This window comes from Mus caroli, chromosome 2, assembly GCF_900094665.2.
Source record: "Mus caroli chromosome 2, CAROLI_EIJ_v1.1, whole genome shotgun sequence".
NCBI lineage: Eukaryota > Metazoa > Chordata > Mammalia > Rodentia > Muridae > Mus > Mus caroli.
The window spans coordinates 124,184,941-124,203,398 of NC_034571.1; the positions used below are offsets into that span (position 1 = coordinate 124,184,941).

The 18,458-nt window shown below is 47.5% G+C and overlaps 1 pseudogene; it reads right to left on the bottom strand.

The window, feature by feature from the left end:
• Positions 1 to 905: 905 nt before the first annotated feature.
• Positions 906 to 17,689, bottom strand: LOC110307086 (annotated as a pseudogene).
• Positions 17,690 to 18,458: the final 769 nt, after the last annotated feature.

The following is an 18,458-nucleotide window of genomic DNA, read 5'->3' on the forward strand; positions in this document are numbered from 1 at the left end:
CTAAGTGATCATCACTCTGTATGGATTCTTACCTTTTCTGTTAGTATAATTGGAAGACGGCCAAGCTGTGTGATCTCGAGCAAATGACTTAACCTCTCTGACATTTGGCTGTTATCTTGGCCTAGGTCTCCTGAAGAAGAGCTTGAGAATAAGATTTGTGAAGAAGTAGGGTTTTTTTTTTTTTGTTTTGTTTTGTTTTTTTTGCGAATGTGACACCAGGATATGAGATGGGTCACCAAGTTGGCTAATGCTGCGGGTGTCCAGGGCTCCATGCCATCGTGGCCTTCTGAAATAGTTCAGAATTTGTTTTTCTGAGTAACAAGCATTTACCCACTGGTTCCTACTGATGAAAAGAGGCCCACAGACTCTGAGTTCCCCACGCTTATGAGATACATATGCCCCTTGGTTATCCTGCCTATCTCTATTTGGGAAATGTGTTTGCTAGGTTTTTATCAACATAATCTAGAGTCACCAGAGAAGAAGGAACCACAGTTGAGAAAAATGCCTCCATACAACTGGCCTGTGGGCAAGCCTGTGGGACATTTTCTTGTTTAGTGGTTAATAGGGGAAAGCCCAGGCCATTGTGGTGGTGCCATCCCTGAGTAGATGGTCCTGGCTAGTATAAGAAAGCAGGCAGAGCAAAGTACAGAGAGAAAGGTAGTAAGCAGCATCCCTCCATGACCTCTGCATCAGCACCTGTCTCTACATCCCTGCCCTGCCCTGCTTGGGTCCCTGGCCTGATTTCCCTGGACGATGACAGTCTGTGGGATGAAATAAACCCTTTCTTCTTCAAGTTGCCTTTGGTGTTTAACCACAGCAATAGTAACTCAAATAAGATAGCAAGTGCCCAGCCAGGTAAGTTCACCTCAGCTCTAGGTGGAGGATCAGTTGTGACCCAGAGGTTTTTAAGGTGGTGTCCGAAGAGTATGTTTGTCTTCCTCCATGAAGAGGTAAGCCTCCACCTCGCAGAGATGCTGCCTGGGCTGGGAAGAGTTCTGTACCTGGATGATAAGGGCGAGGCTCTCCAGCCAAGGAACTGAAATAACAACAACAGCAACAATAAACACAACAACAAGCACAACCAGCACCCCAGGCCACTGCAGAGTGATACAGATCTGGAATGTGTTAGGAGATTGGAAAAGGAGAGTAAAATTGTATTTAGGGTGGGGCTGGGAGTGGGGCTAGGGGTGGGGCCAGGGCCAGGCCTGTGGACACTTGAATGAACAAAGGATGGGATTTGTTCCCACCAGTGCCATGCCAGGGACGCTGTTGAAACTAGGTTTTGTAGAAAACTGTGGGGAATGATCTTTGTTAGGCAAACCTGGAGCGCAGGGTTTGCTCTGGGAAGTCTTCTACAGTCAGTGAGGGGACAAGGGGCTTGTTAATTTGTTTTTTGCTGTGAAACAAATCATCTGAGAATGTGTGTGTGTGTGTGTGTGTGTGTGTGTGTGTGTGTGTGTGTGTGTGATGCACAAGCAGGTACATGTGTGTACATACCTGTGGGAGCCAGAGGTTGATCTCAGGTATTACGCTGGAGAAACAGATTCCCCTCCCTTTTTACTCTCTCTCTCTCTCTGAGTGTGTGTGTGTGTGTAAATGCACACACCATGATATATGTGTGGACATAAAGGACCACCTGTCCTCTGATCATGTGGGTTCTGTGAATTGAATTTAGATCCTTAGGCTTGACAGTGTTTGAAATAAGTTTGGGGCCACAAAGAAGGAGACCACCATTCCAGCTGAAGTGTCTGGGCAGGCAAACTTTACTCTTGATTAAGAGGGTGTGGTCAGAAGAGCAAATACATGGACACAGGAACTGCATTTGGATTTTATTCTAACTCAGGCAGTGACTTTGTCTTCCCCATTGCCTGGGATCTCTGACCTCATAGTCTTAGTTTAATTGGTAAATCTGAAATTAGTTGGCACACCAGAAATGAAGGAAGGGGAAAAGGGTCACTCTGCCAAGGAGAAAGAAGTCATTGCTCTTGGCCATCAAATTCAAGGAAGACAGCAGAGGACCATTTTGTAAACAAAGGTCTTACTGGGTGGTGATTAAAACATTTGCATCAATCTTACAAAGTGAGGGTGGTATAAAAAGATTTGAATTCCTTGTCTGAAACACAAGTTTCATAGTATATGATAGAAAATTTCATACTTTATGTTTCTTACAGTGCTTAAGAAACATAACCTACTTTATTTGCTTATTTATTTATTTATTTATTTATTTATTTATTTGAGACAGTTTCACTGTGTAGCCACTGTGACTTGGAACTTGCTATGTAGATCAGGTTGGCTTCAACTCACAGAGGTCTACCTGCCTCTGCCGTCTGAGTGCTGAGAGGAAAGGCCTGTGCCACTCCAGGTCCTACTTTGTTTTTTGATAGAGGATCTGGGACCCCAGACTCACTGATCAGGCTATGGCTGGCTTGCAAGACTCAGACATCTGTCTATCTCCAGCTCCCAGTACTGTGATCACAAGCATATGCCTCCACACCCAGCTATTTGCAGGATTTTAGGCACGCAGGTCCTCATGCAGTAAGCACACAATCAACTGGTCTACCTCCCTAGCCTTACAGAATTTATTGGCTTAAAACCCTAATCATCTAATCTCACGGATGTATGGATGTATGGATCTTCTGTGTGCTTCCTCTGTCTAGGTTGGTAATCCAGTCTTAGTAGCTCTCTCACATCTCTATGGGCAGCTGGCTGGGGGCTGGTTCAGATGGTTGTCATCTGGCTGATCCTTGCCTGGGTCGGTGGGGTCCTTGAGTAACATGATTTTTCATCCCTTAGAAGGCTATTGAGGGTTTACTTTTGTAGTGACTGCACAGATTCCCCAGGGAAGTAGAAATTCACACAGATTTCTGTCAGGTTGTAGTAGCCAAACAACCCTCAGGACGAGTCCAGATCCAGGATGTTCCCTAATGGGAGATGATAATACAAAGTCATAATGCAAAGGGCATATGCAAGGAGGGGACACAGGGAGGGGAATAACTGGTCACTTTTGCAAAAGTGGTCACTATCATAAAGGTTCAAGGGAAGTCGGTGGAAGGGAGACTAAAGAGTCCAAGAGATTGGAGGACTGGTTGGGAGTTAGTTGCTTAGTAGTGACTAGAGAGGGATGGGATTTGCCTCCATTCCAAGATTGGTAGGTGTTGGTGGTGGTGTTAGTGTTGGTGGGGGAGGATGCTTTAAGGGACAGGAGAAAACAGGTCTCTGAATCTGAAGCCTCTGGGTCCCTGAAGGCCTGTAACAATCAACAGAGCTAGGGATGTCAGCAAGTGACTGCTGGACAAAAGACCTGTCTGATGGTCTCAGTGATTTGGAAGCCAGTACTGGGAAGATGTGAGGCTCTGATAACACGGCAGTTCTGCAGTTCGCAGTTCAGGTGAGATTTCGGGCCCTGAGGCCTCTGATGCTCCAGGCTGGAAGCTCGTTGTTTAGCTCTTTCTTAGGCTTGTTGATTGCTGCAGAACAACAGTAGGAATTCTAAGCTTGCACTGTGGGGAGGCATCTTGTAAATCTTAGGGACCACACATTTCTTCATGAGTTTATGGTTTGGTTTTTAATTTAAGAGACATTAGCTACACAAAGGAGGAACCTAGGGAAGAATGAAAAAGGAGAAGGGATCGGTTTTGGGGGGAGAGCTGATGTCAGGGAGAGAAGAAGGATCCACAGGGCAGGATATGTCTTCTTCAACAGAGTCCCTGCAGCTTAGGGTGGAAGAGGGTCAATATGGCAGCAGGGTCGGGTGCTGGGCTGTAGCTGGCTCTGTCAGAGTTGGAGTGGGGGCAGGATTATGGTGGGAAAATTAGCCTTCCTGCTTAATGCTCTGGCTAAGGCTCCTGGGTGGTCTGTAATGACGTCAGCACAGCCCCCACCCCTTTCCTCTTTGCTGCTCTGAGAAGTCCAGCAACATCATGGCTTCCAGATGTGATTTCCAGATGTGGCCTGGAACATTTCCAGAAGGACCAAGGATACAGGGGCAGCAACAGCTAAGCAACAGCTAAACTTCCCCCCAACTCTTTCTCCAATGGCTGCCCCTCCCTGATTTCTATCGTTAGACCAGTGTATCAGGTACCCACAAGCCCTGGGGGATGGGTAGGTAAATACCAATTCCAAAGAAACCTGAGCTGGACAGACACATCTTTACTCATGTTGGAAAGAATTTACTTCTAGGGCAGCAGAGAGCTCTCGAATGTTTCTGTTGTGAGCTGTCCCAGCAGCTCCAGGAGGAGGAAGTGAGCTATCTCCTGTGCTGAGGACCCGCCAGGGCTCTGGGCTAGCGGACAGCTGCTGAAAGCCTCCCCTAATGAAAGACTCCGAGAGGAGCCCCCTCGCTCAGGCCTCAGGACAATATCGGACACCCAGAACTCACGGTAGACCGAGCTTGTTGCAAACCACATGAGGCTTTATTCAGGGAAAGCCAGAGCTCTGGGGACGACTCATATCCCACACAGGGGTAGAGGAGTCGACCTCGAGGGGAAAGAGGACCCAGTTTTTATAGGCCCTCAGGGGGGAAAGGAGAAAGGGGGAGTAGGGGATTTCCAGATCTAAACAATGTCTATTCTAAAATGATTGATTCCTCAAGAAATGGGTATGGGAGGGAAACAAGGAAAGAGTCTAATGAAGGTGCAGCACTCCGGATTGGCCCCGACTATGGTTGCTGGGGAGATTTCCTGACTCTTTCCCAGCAACCAATATCACAAACACCTGGCAGTGAGGTGCAGCAATGNGCACACACCTGGTCAGAACATTGGCAGACACACGGGTTCGAGAAGCAGCCAGAGCATTGTGCACCTCTATTTTTCTAATAGTGAGTCAGTGAAGCTAGTTCTACTAACAGTGAAATCTATTTTGCCAATTTCAGGGCTTCTGTGACCTTTTACATTCTGTCAGGATCTTTCAGTAACAGCCTGGGCCCTGGTGTTTTACAGGGATTTTACAGTATGAACAAAGGCCACAGGCCACCAAAAGCAGGTAGGACTGCTGGGTGACAGCTCTCTGATGCCCGAGCCAGCACGTCTCAAGTAGACCTACACGTCATTTTTCTAATGTTCTTGTTAACATGAAGACACTGGGTACATCTGGGACGGGGCCTCGGACTCTACATTTAAGAAAATGGTTTTTTGATTACATTAAAAAGCTGTGTGTGTGCAGGACTCACTAAGCACATGCTATAGTGAATATGTGAAGGTCAGAGGACAATTTGTGGGAGTTGGTTCTCTCCTTCCACCATGTTTGGGTTTGAAAGCAGCTGGAGAGGGATGGCAATGTGGATGCCCTGGGTTTGATCTGCAACACATGTGTGCACACACATGTACACACACACACTCAAAATCAAGGAAATAAAAATGGCTACTAGTCATTGCTAGGAAAAATTAAAACAGAAAGCAGCCAGACAGTATGTAAATGAATAGGTATGGCTGTGTTCCAAAGGCAAAAGAAAAAAAAAAAAAGGGAAAAACATTAAACAAAATAGGCAGTGAGCTGGGTTTTATTGTAGTTTGTTGACCCTTGGCCTTGAAGGAACACCATAGATATCCAGCCACCTTCTGAAGTCATGAGTTAAAACGTGTTAGTTGAGTACAAATGTCAAAGACAGAGCACTGAGCAAACTCTGGGTGTGTGGATGCTTGGGAGAGTAGTATGTCAGTCAGAGTCCTGGCAGGAAAACAGAAACCATTTAAACAGAGGCAATTAAGTGCGCGGAGTCAGTTGTAGAGGTGGTGAAGAGCCTGGAAGGTAATCACGGCAGTCAAGGAAGTTAGCAATGGCATAGAAATTGTTACTGAGCCTTTGAAGCAGCGAAGGACCTAGGACACTACTAGAAGCAGGGACCATATAGCTACTGGGTGACTGTAGCTCATGCTGTCTCCCGCCTTTGCTCTTCCCTCTGTCACTCACTGGTCACCAAGCTATGATCTGGTGTGAGCATGTGACAGCCACCCCCTGCTGTATAGGCTGATCAGGGAAAGGCGAGCAGGCTTAGGCTCAGCTGAAGGGACATCATCTGGAGTAAGGTCTGGGATGTTAGGTCATTGACTGGCATAAGGAGGGAGGGTGATAGTCTGGGTGCAGGCTTAAGGTATCTGAGAGGTATAGGATGTAGGGAGGATATTCCCTTAAGCCAGATTTGATACTGACTTATAGCAGGCTTTGGCAAATATGTGTCACATAGTCTTGTTTTGCCTAAAAATAAAATGTAAAAACCATTCTTAGCTCCCAAGTGACATAAAAACCAAGTCACAGGCAGCCACAGCTGATCTGTGAGATCTAGTCTGCCAAGCTGATCTTGAATAACTTATTTATTTGAGATAGAGTCTCACTATGTTGCCCAGACTGGTCTTGAACTACTGAGGTAAGCAATCCCCCTGCCTCAGCTTCCCACAGATCTGGGACTACACTTGGATATCACTCTGTCTCAGTGTTTTGGGTGGTGCCAGGAATCACACCCAGTGCTTTGCACAGGCTAGGCAAGCACTCTGCCATAAAACCATACTCCCAGTCAGAAAGGCCTGCTTCAGGACTGGAGTGGACAGGAGCCTGAGGGAGGAGACACAAAGGCCAGAATGGAGGCTGCCGATCCTCCTGGAGAGTAAGAGATGAGTCAGAGATGTAGAATGGGTGGGGCAAAGATAACCACCACTAAGTCAGACATGACACCTAAGGTAGGTATAGAGGGATTTCCAAACAGACACATTAAATAGTCACCCAGTTAACTCGGACTTCCCAAGCAGTCCCTTGCTTCAGAAAGCCAAAGGGAAGTCCTGCCATTCAGGGTGACATCTTCATTATAACCGTCCTTCCTCACCCCACCTCTGACCTTTGTTCAGGCAGAATGGGTGGAAGAGCAGGTCTCCACACTTTCAGGAAGTGAAGAGTCAGGCTGCCAGTGACTCACTTACTGCTCAGTCTAGAATTCAGGGACCTCTTTCCTCTTGTCCTCATTTTCAAGCCTTGGCTGCTATTCTGGGACAACAGGGGAAGCCCTTCCAGCACCCTCCCATGCTTTCTTATGGGATTTGGGTCCAAAGTAGAAATGAGAGATAGGCAAAGCTCTCATCTAGCCCTGGGCTCTGACGCCTGCTGCTAGCCCTTGCAGCAGCCTAATCTGCTTGTGTCTGACAGGGCTGGGGAGTGTCTCTATGGTCCACTAGAAACAGAGAAACGGGGCTCTAAGTGCTAGTTTAGTAAGATGAGGAAGGCAGAGCCCACACAGGGTGCCTTGCCAAGCTGGCTACTATTGTGGATGACTTGAAACTGGAGTTTCATGCAGCTGGGGCTCACTGAAGTTATGTAGCACCAAAAAGATAGGGAGGCTTTCACGGAATCCCTTCTAGATCTTTCTCATAGGCACTTAACTCAGGAACAAACTGAGAAGCAAAATTGACCTTAGTCACGTGGGGTGGTTTGTGACAGATGGAGAGCTGAAACTTGGAGTCTGTGGGTCTCAGGTTCCCCACTATGTTTTAGGCTGCTGCCATGAGTCTTCTGGAGTCTGCTCTTGCTGTCTCATAGGCTGACTCTACTCTTGCCCCAGGCTCCTGCTGTACTACTAACCACCATCCATATTCACTGCAGCTTCTCAGAGGCCAACAGGCAGGGAAGGGGAAGGAACCAATGCAAGGCCAACTGGTCCTGTCAGACCCAGGCACAAAGGTGAACAGGAGCCCGAGTAGAGCTGGGATCTTGGAGGTTGTCAACTGGTCAAGTATTTGTGGGAGGGAGTGTTTGGCAGAAGTAGAACTAACAGAACAGAGGAAGCATGGAGGACACACAGGGGCTAAGTGATGCTCTATGCAGGGCTGAGTGATGCTCTCTGTGCAGGGCTGAGTGATGCTCTCTATGCAGAGCTGAGTGATGCTCTGTACAGGGCTGAGTGATGCTCTCTATGCAGGGCTGAGTGGTGCTCTATGCAGGGCTGAGTGGTACCCCTTGTCTTGCTTGTTTGGGACCAAGACCAAACTGTACAGCTGGATGCAGGCATTGCAGGTCTCAGCATTGAAGATTCTGTGTGTTCTAAATCACAGAGCCACTCCACTGTTTGTCCATTCAGAACTCACTTCTGGAAGGCTCAGTATGTCCCGGCCAACTTTCCAACTAGTTTGGGGATTCGTGGGGGATCAAGCTAAAGCTCTTTCAGAATGCGTACTATTTTTCAGGTGGATTAGTGCAGCTTTAAAAATTCTCCAAGGAGTTTTGAGATGAGTGGTGAAAGATGCAGGAGGTCTCAGGAATCTAAAAAGGTTGGGGGTAGGTGTATAGGAGAGACCCATAGTTTCAAATCCAGTAGAGTCCTTTCCTTTTCATAGAAGCTTGGGAACAGAGTGGAGAACAGGCATTGTTAAAAGTCCCCTTGATTGGACAGTGAAGTGTCAGTGCTCAAAGTCAGACACCAAAGGTTGCAAGTTCCAAACTCTGTTCACACCCACCCCATTCTCCAGCTTGTGTTGGCTCATTCAATAAATTGCAAAGGTGCTTGGCCTGGGCCGCTCCCATGCCCCTGGCCTGTGGCCACATGACTTAGCCATCCTTCTTATCAAGGCTATAGAATCTATTTCCACACCCTTGTATCTGGGCTGGATTCTCTGGAGGAAACAAAATCAATAGGATATGCAGGTGAATGAGAGAACTATTTTAAGTAATTCACTCACAAAATCACAACAATTTGCGAAATAAACTGTCAGGTTGGAGACTAAGAAAGAGCTTCGGGTTCCCTCTGAAGGCTTTCATTGTTCTGGAGAATTCCCTGTTGCTGGGGGAGAGGTGAGTCTTTGTTCTATTTAGGCTGCCAACTGATTAGAGGAGACCCAAGTACATCAGGGAAGCTAATCCTCATGCTTTAGTTGAAGTCTTCTAATTTAAATGCTAACCTCATTAAAACAAAGCAATCATGGAAATGTCCAAAGTAATGTTTGACCAATGCCTGTATGCTGTACCCAGCCACAGTGGCATATACAATTAATCATCATATTTGGGCTATCACTTGTTTTGTGCCATTGAGTATGGTAAAAATCAATGCTATGTAAGTGCTGAGATTCTTAGAGACTGTGGTCAGTTCTACTTGCTGTCATAGAATTCTCCCAGTCATATATGTACAGTCAGGCTTCATTGGAGGATGATTGCCTGCATGGGACAGGGATAAGATAAGCCAGTTGTCTGCAGGGCCCAGCCACCCTGGCATCTGATTGCATATGTATGAGAAGATCCAACTGAGACAAACTGCCCAGCCCTGACTGCTGGCCTGCATAACTGGGGCACTAAATAGGCTTCTGCTAACTGATACAAGTTCAATTTCCAAGGTGCCCTATGAGGCCCATGGTACCCTGCCATGTTAGCTGTTTTAAGAGGACACAGGAAGCCAGGCAGTGGTGGTGCATGCCTTTAATCCTAGCATTTGGGAGGCAGAGGCAGGTAGATCTCTGAGTTCAAGGTCAGCCTGGTCCACAGAGCAAGTTTCAAGACAGAGAAGCACAGAGAGACCCTGTATCGAAAAACAAAACAAAACAAAAAACAACAACAAAGCAGACACAGGCAAACAGGTCCTAATAAGACTCTCTGTGTGTATCCATTGATGACACGTATGTAGGTACCTCTCATTTAAATATAGCTCTGTCCAAGCACATTCAGACCTGTCAAGATCCCACAGTCCTGTGCCAGAGCAAAGGGAGGAGCTGATGGCTGGCAGCCAGGAAAGAGGCAATGCTGCAGGTTTGAGGGCAAAAGGGCTGGGTCCTGGATCCTAACTCTGTGGGCCTAGGAGAGTTTCGGGGAGAGTCATAGGATGTAGACTTGGCAAAGAACTTGGGAAGCCGCAAATGCAGGCGACATCCTGCCTCTGTTGCCACTAGGCCCGTGTCCTAGGAAAACTGTCTTCCCATACTGAGCCACAGGGTTTTCAAGGGCAGAGTTAGGCTCTGTGAGGCCTGAGTTGATGTGGATTGGGAACTCTCTTCAGAATAAAAGCCATGACTGAGGCTGGTGGATGTGGTGCACATTTTAAACTCAGTACCTGGGAGGCAGAAGCAGGTGGAACTCTGAGTCTGAGACCAGCCTGGTTTTATATAGCATTTCCAGGTTAGCTAAGGCTACAAAGTTAAGACTCTGTTTGAAACAAACTACCAAACAGAACAAAACAACCTGGGTTTCAAAATTGCAAGGTCGTGCAAGGGGCCCTGCAAGCACCCTAAACTTCAGTAGCTTGGGTAAATTGTTTCTGGCTTTCTCACTAGAGCAGAGATACTGACACAGTGGGACAGGAGCACTGATGCAGTGGGACAGGAGCACTGATGCAGTGGGGCAGGAGCACTGATGCAGTGGGGCAGGAGCACTGATGCAGTGGGACAGGAACACTGATGCAGTGGGGCAGGAGCACTGATNCACTGATGCAGTGGGGCAGGAGCACTGATGCAGTGGGACAGGAACACTGATGCAGTGGGGCAGGAGCACTGATGCAGTAGGACAGGAGCACTGGTGCACTGGGACAGGAGCACTGATGCAGTGGGTCAGGAACACTGATGTAGCAGATTAAGGACATTGATGCAGCAGGATGGTTTCAAGGGTCAGGTGAATCTACCATATAGAGTATGGCTTCGGTAAGAAAGCAGCTCTGGGGGAGGGGGGAGGGATGTGATCACTGGTGGGGGTGTGCTCCTGGAATAGAAGAAGAGGGACAAAGAGAGAGCAGAGAAGGGTTAGGGGTGGGTGACCAGGTTCCAACCTCCCATGGACCTCCCAGTGCCTCAAGCTTGCAAACAGGCCTGTAGGCAGGAGCCGATTTTATGGGGGTCTTTCTGATCTTCTAGGGCTAAAGCAAAGTTGACATAGAGTTTGGGGAACAAAGTAGGAAGATATGTTTTCTTTTCTTTCTTTCAAAGAGGCTGTGAAGGGGATTCAGGAGCAAATGACTTATCAACAGAGTGTTCAGGGTAGCACAGAGGGGAAGAACGGGCCAGGGTAGGATCAGGACTCACCAGGGATGGGATCCCAGCTGAGTTCTAACTTAAGCCCAATCTCATGGGGAGCTTTAAAGTGTGAATGGGCCACATTGCTGTCCTCAATATACACTTGTGTCAACCAGTTGTTAGGGACAAGTCAGGAAGGACAACCTCCCAAGGTCATCTGCCAACCCAGGTAAGTCTCAGGAGAAAGGGAAGGCATTTGCAGACTTTACAGACTCTAACACAGCTCCACCCCCATTCTTGTACAATAAACGGATTTACTGTGGTCTGAGGTTGGCAAGTTCAGGAAGATAAATTGTTGTAAATTGGAGGCTCAGGCTAGATTGCCAGGGTCCATGGTGTGCTGCTGCTCCTGTGTGCCTTGTAAGACCTTGGTTTTCTAGGAGTGAACCTGTGCTGAGCTAAGGTGAGACAACTTGGGGACTTGTGAAAATAACTGGGACATATTAAGTGGCACAAGATCACCTGCAATCTGCAGAGGGAGCAGATGCCTATGAAGTATGTGTGTGTGTGTTGCCCTGGTAATACAAATTTATGAACATGTGTTGACGGTGCCTTGAGGAGACATAGGCAGGCACAGGAATGGAAAGAGCTGCTTCATCAGCTCTGGAGTGCAGGATGACTTCTGAGGACAGCTCTGCACGAGATCAGCTGAGAAACACTTAGCTATGCTGTGGAAGGACCAATGGCTTTTCCCAGTTAGGGATATGGTGCATAAAGAAGAGGAGGCCGCCGGGCGTGGTGGCGCACGCCTTTAATCCCAGCACTCGGGAGGCAGAGGCAGGCGGATTTCTGAGTTCGAGGCCAGCCTGGTCTACAGAGTGAGTGCCAGGACAGCCAGGGCTACACAGAGAAACCCTGTCTTGAAAAAACCAAAAAAAAAAAAACCAAAAAAAAAAAAAAAAAAAAAAAAAAAAAAAAAAAAAAAAGAAGAGGAGGCCAGCCATTTACACCACATCCCTGTAGTTCAATCCCAGCACTTAGGAGGCTGAGGAAGTTCAAGGCCAGTTTGAGATGTGTTGCCAGACTGTTTCAAAATGAGAGGAGTGGGAGAGAAGCGAGAAGTCAGCCAGGAAAGAATGAAAGCTTAGTGCGACCAGGGTCCTACATCTTATACCCAATGCCAGATAGTCAAGGAAATGCTATTTGTCTTTGGTGAGACTACAGTTAGAAAAACAGCAATTGCATTTACATATGGTAGATAGGAAATGGAACAACAGCTTTGGAAAACTGTTGGCAGCTTTATATTGTGTTGAACTTACTAAATTAAATTGATTTCATGGGGGGGGCACTGTCTTTATGATCTTCTGGGGCTAAAGCAAGGCTGACACAGGCTGTGGGAGCAAAGTTGGAAGGTCTATCTTCTTCCAGTGAGTGCCGAGGCTTCCAGAGCAAGGGAGTGTGATCTAACTATGAAGAAGCAGCCTGTCTCCATCTTAGGCTTAAAAGCTATCTTATAGTAAAGACAAACTAGGTTCATTCCTGTTTATGCTTAAACCTCTGTTCCTCAAGGATTGGGCTGTGCCCCGCCTGTAAGCTTACCTACAAAAACCTTACCTGGTTTTGTACTGCCTGTTCCAGGAAACAGCAACTATGTCTTTGTTTCAAAAAGCTATTTGTAACCATCTTGCAACCCTATCTTTGTTTCAAGAGGTTACTTGACACCTATGGCTGCCTGTTGCTTTGACTACCTTGTAACCATGTCTTTGTCTTAGGAGGTCATTAGGAATAACTTGTTATGTTTGTGTTGTGCTCCTGTAACCATACCTATTTTGCCTATTAAACCCCCAGTTGGAACCCCTTACCCCTGAGCTATAAAAGCCTTGTCTTCTTCACATTCAATGCTGACTCAAACCCCACCTCACAGGGAGGCAACCCGTGTATGTGAATAAAAAAAGCTTGCTTCAGTTAAGTGTTTGCTTTAATAAATGTGGCCATGATGACATGGGTCTTTCTCCTCCCATCTTTCGGATTAACATTTACCTCCTTAGGGTTTCCCCTACCACATCGACCCCTTTCTAGTCTGGGAGTTTTATGGGATGGGAGTGTTGTCTCCCTCCCTCCCCGCAGAGCAGGGAAGCAAGGCACATCCTTCAGCCCCTGAAAGCAGCCTGTGATTCAGTAAAGGAGTTTGGGCCTCTCAGTAAATGGGTTCTGAATGAGTGTTAAAAATTAGCCCTTCGAAGGGCGTGGTGGCGCACGCCTTTAATCCCTCTGGAAGCAGAGGCAGGCCGATTTCTGAGTTCGAGGCCAGCCTGGTCTACAAAGTGAGCTCCAGGACAGCCAGGGATATACAGAGAAACCCTGTCTCCAAAAACAAAAACAAACAAACAAAAAAATTAGCCCTTCTCCTCACCACCAAAGCCCATGTTTCCTAGGGACATGAAGGAAGGAAGAACTTTAAACGGGAACCTAGAGCTTGCTGCACAGTGCAGATGAATCTATAAAAGTGAACTTGGGACTCGGGGTCAGTGGATTTGGACAAATCAAAGTGGTTTTGTGTCAGTTTGCTCAGCCCTGGATCACAGTTCCCCAAGGGAAGTAAAGAGAGGTGCTCTGGAGTTTCTATGAAGGAGGAGCAGGGAAGGCATGGGGCTTTGGAGCACCTCCAAGCTGAACCTGGCAGCTCGACACTGTAGTCATTGAAAGATGGGCTCAACGGTTTTCTAACTAGTTATCAGTATGACAGCAGGAACTGTCACTTTAACCCCTGCTGCCCAGTTATTTGACTGTCTTCTGACTCTGTCATCTTTAAGCAGGCCCAGCTGTTTGTTTTGTGTCTGGGGAATCTTGATTCTTTTCCATGGACCTGCCTGGCCTAAAGGTTATTCCAAAGCCTAATGCAGACCACATTCTGGAAAGTTCCAGACCTATGTAATGCAGAAGCTGCAAAACCAGACCCCCACTTTTCAGGGCTGAGTGGATCTGACACAGAACAACACGTGGTCCTCCTGCCTTAGGGTTTCTAGTGCTGTGACAAAACACCATGACCAAAAGGCAAGTTGGGAGAGAAAGGGTTAATTCAGCTCACCCATCATCACTGTTCATCATCAAAGGAAGTCAGGACAGGAACTCAGGCAGGGCAGGAACCTGGAGGCAGGACCTGATGTAGAGGCCATGGAGGGTGCTGCTTACTGGATGCTTGCTCAGTATCTTTGTTAGGGTTTTACTGCTGTGAAAAGACACCATGGCCAAGGCAACTCTTATAAAAGACAATATTTAACTGGGGCTGGCTTATCGGTTCAGTCCATTATCATCAAGGTGGGAGCATGGCAGTGTCCAGGAAGGCATGGTGCAGGAGGAGCTGGGAGTTCTACATCTTCATCTCAAGGCTGCTAGGAGAAGACTGGCTTTAGGCAGCTAGGTTGAGGATCTTAAAGCCCATGCCCACAGTGACACACCTACTCCAACAAGGCCACACCTTCTAATAGTGCCAAGCCCTGGGCCAAGTATATATACACTATCACACTCAGACTGCTTTCTTATAGAACCTAAGACCACCAGCCCAGGGACAGCACTACCTACAATGGGCTGGGCCACCTCCCATCAATCACTAATTAAGAAAGTGCCTCACAGCTGGATCTTATGGACACATTTTCTAAATTAAGGCTTCTTCTTTTCAGACAGCCCTAGTTTGTGTGTCAAGGCTAGCCAGCACACCTCCAAACCCAGTTCTTGCCACTATCTCCATCAGAGTAAACAGATGGCCCCATCCAGCTAGAAGAAATCAGAAGGCTGAGGCTTTCTTGGATAACATGAACCTGTTTGATATTTTGTCTATTTCAGTAACCCAGGGTGCTCTCCCATACCCTGCATGCTCCATCTTCCAGCTCTCACTCAGAAGTCAGGACAGTTTATGTCCCTACTTTAATGTAGTAGTTTAGCTGTGTGGCACTTGGGATGATGTTGCCTCGAAGTTTTAGGGTCAACAGAGAAGTTTGTTGAGAGACTTGTCAAGGGATGACATAGACTGGCTTCTTGAGTTTCTAGGAGGAATATCCATAGTGTGGCAGAGAACTGGCCCTGGATCCAGGAACTGCAGGGTAAGCAGTCCCTCCAAGCTCTGCAGCTTACATGCCTCTTCCTGCCGACTCTGAAGCTTTGCTATGGGTGCTATGGTGCCGGTGCCTCTTCGCCTCATACCAAAGCAAACGCTCACTCCATTTCCATTCCAGAGCTGCAAACTAAATCCCCTCATTCTTACCAGCAGAGATTACATATAATAGCTTATTTTGTTTTATCCTTTTTGCTTGTTTGTTTGTTTTGAAGATGTGGTTTCCCTGTGTAGCTTTGCTTGTTCTAGAACTTACTATGTAGACCAGGCTGGCCTTGAACACAGAGACCCCCCTGCCTCTGCCTCCAAGTGCTGGAACTAAAGGCATGTGCTACCACTGCTTGATTTGTTTTATTCTTTTTATTTTTATTTATTTTTTGTTTTATTCTTTTTAAAGGTAGAGTTTCATTATGAAGCCAAGATGGACCTTGAACTTGCCATGGAGGCCAGGCTGGCCTTAAGATCATTGTCTTTCTTTGGGACTGGAGCTATAGCTTCAGTGGTTACAAGCACTTGTTCTTCCAGAGGACCCAGGTTGGATTCTCAACAGGATAGCTAACAACTGTCTGTAACTCCAGTTCCAGTGGACCTGACACCCTATTCCGGTCTCTGTAGGTGTTGCATGCATGTGGCTCATAGAGATACATGCAGTTGAAACACCCATATGCATGGGGTGTGTGTCAAGACAGGGTTTCTCTGCGTAGCCATAGATATCCTAGAAGTTGCTCTGTAGATCATACTGGCCTTGAATGCACAGAGATCTGCCTGTCTCTGCCTCCAGGTGGCTGTGAGCCACTATGTGGTTGCTGGGAATTGAACTCAGGAACTCTGGAAGAGCAGTCAGTGTTCTTAACCACCGAGTCATCTCTTCTGCCCCTTTTGTTTTGTTTTTTTATAAAACAAATTTAAGAGTATTCAGAAGAGTATTTTGAACTGGGCTATGAGGCCCTCCAGGTGCCTCACCTCAACCATTGAACTTGCTGGTGTCAGTGAGTCAGCTCTGTGCTCTAGTGCGCGGGGTACATTCCCTGTGCCCATGGCCTCTCCTGCCCAGTCTGCCCACCCCCTCTTGAAGCCTAGCTGTCTGGAAGCTTGGCTCCCTGCTCTAGAAGTGCCCCTAATAGGGTTACTCAAGGGCCCTGTCTCAGATCTTTCCAGGGGTTGGGAGCTATAAGCATCCTACAGGCCCCATATGGATTAAAGAGCTGTTCATTTAAAAATGATTATAGGTTCATAGAGAGTTGCAAGGATGGTAAGGAGTGGCCCCTCAAAACCTCTGCCAGTGTCTTTCAGTGGTGACATCTCAGGTAATCATTCAGTACAGTCTCAAAACCAGGAAACAGATATTGATACAGTATGTGCATCATATCACGAATACACAAGTGTGCAGTCACCACACCTGTCAAGATACCCCCGGCCCACCCATCTTACTCTGCTACCCCAAAACTCTGGCAACCACTAATGTGTTGTATTCTGTATCTCTATGTCAGTTATTTTATCATGGATATGCGCAGATATATGAAAAAAATAAGTATAAGGCAGGAAGGCTACATTTTGGACTTTAGTTTAGAGGGAGGCAGAGCATCGTGGTGGGGAAGGAATAAGAAATTGAGGTGTGTGCACACACCACGAAGGAGAGAGAGAGAGAAATGCTGGTGCTCAGCTCCTGTGTCTGTCTGGAACTCCAGCCCATGGGATGATGCCACCCACATTCAGGGTGGGTCTTCCTTTGGGAATGCAGATTACGGTCTGTTGAACCTGCTACCCAAGCAAGATCTTAGCGGGAGATTGACCACACCTTCAGATTGACCACACTGCCAGGACCACTGGTTCCTCTGGTAGGTCGGGCACATCGTGATGGTGCCAAGCACGTCAGGGGAAGGCAAAGGCCACGTGCTTGGCAGTGGTTGATGATCATCTTGAGCAAGACATAGATTCCGTTCTACCTATCCAGGTACGCAGAGACCACGCAGAGTATATTAGCAGTTTACCAGCTGCTGAAGTTGGGCTAGCCTAGTGCTCATACCAGCCCCTTTGCTACTAGTGCCTCTAGAGCTTTTTCAGTCTTACAGTGAGCAGGATCATCTCAGCTGGTTCTATTGGCATTCTTGGGGAAGGGATTGTCTTCCTCCTTGAAGATATAAATAACAGATCCAGGTACTCTAGCTGGCGATCACTCAGTGTCCTCTGAAGGGCAGCCTCCACATCTTCCACATCTTCAGGGTGGTGTTTGGTGTTCTACAGCTTGGGTGTTATAGACACCTCTTCATGGGGGACCTCCCTTCCTGGCCCCACATCCTCCTTCAAGGCCTCTCCAGGCTCATTAGATAACAGCACAATCATTGTGGTGGTGGCCGACACTAAGGGCATATTTAATGGCTGTGTCTGCATGGCCAGGCTCTTTCTTCAAGGTTCCCAGTCGAATTGGGGGCACCATTGTCCCAGTGTGCAGGAGGACACACGTGAGCACATGTATGTGGAGGCCAGGGGAGCCTCCCTCAGTCACTGTCCACTTTACATGCTGAGGTAGGTCCTTACTTAAATCTAATTCACTTAAACCTAAGCTCACTGATTTGGCTTGGTTGGCTGGCCAGCTTGCTCCAGGGATCAGACTTCTGTCTCCGTCTCCCAAGCCGTGGGATGACAGGTGGGCTGTTACTCTGCCTAGCATTTACATGGGTGCTGGGGATTTGAACTCTGGCCCTTATGCTTGTGCATCAAATCCACTAAGCCTTCTCCCTAGGCCCTCCTTCTTGGCTTCAGACTGGACTCAAATTCAATTTACTCTTTTTTTTGTTTTGTTTTGTTTTTCTTTTCTTTTTTTTTTTTTNGCCCTGGCTGTCCTGGAACTCACTTTGTAGACCAGGCTGGCCTCGAACTCAGAAATCCACCTGCCTCTGCCTCCCGAGTGCTGGGATTAAAGGCTTGTGCCACCACGCCCGGCTCAGTATACTCTTATTCAGACTCCTGAATGCTAGGGATTATGGCAGGAGGGTGTTTGTTTTTAGACAAAGTCTGCTGGATAGCTTAGGGTGGTTTCCAATTCACCTGCCTCAGCCTCCCGATTACCAGGATTCTAGACATGTACCACCACACCTGGCTTGAAGGGACAGAGCTGTTCTAATCTGCTTGCTGAATGACCCCTTATCTAGTAAAAGGCCCGATACATGGCAGGTGCTCTGCATAGCTATGGTGGGCTAAGTCCGGCTGTCTGAGGCCATGGTTAGGGAATGTGAAGGTCAGGTCATTAGAGCACAGGCTACCAGTTTCGACACTTAAACTTGGTTGACTGAGGTAAAGGCATTGTGCCCCCTCTCAATCCAAGGAACCCGCACTGAGAGAAAACAGCCCTGAGATTTCTGCAGAGCAAAATCTCAAGGCAGTCAGAACCAGAATTGTTTTCTTTGAAGGGGAAGAGTGTGCAGGTGCCTGGTCCTAGG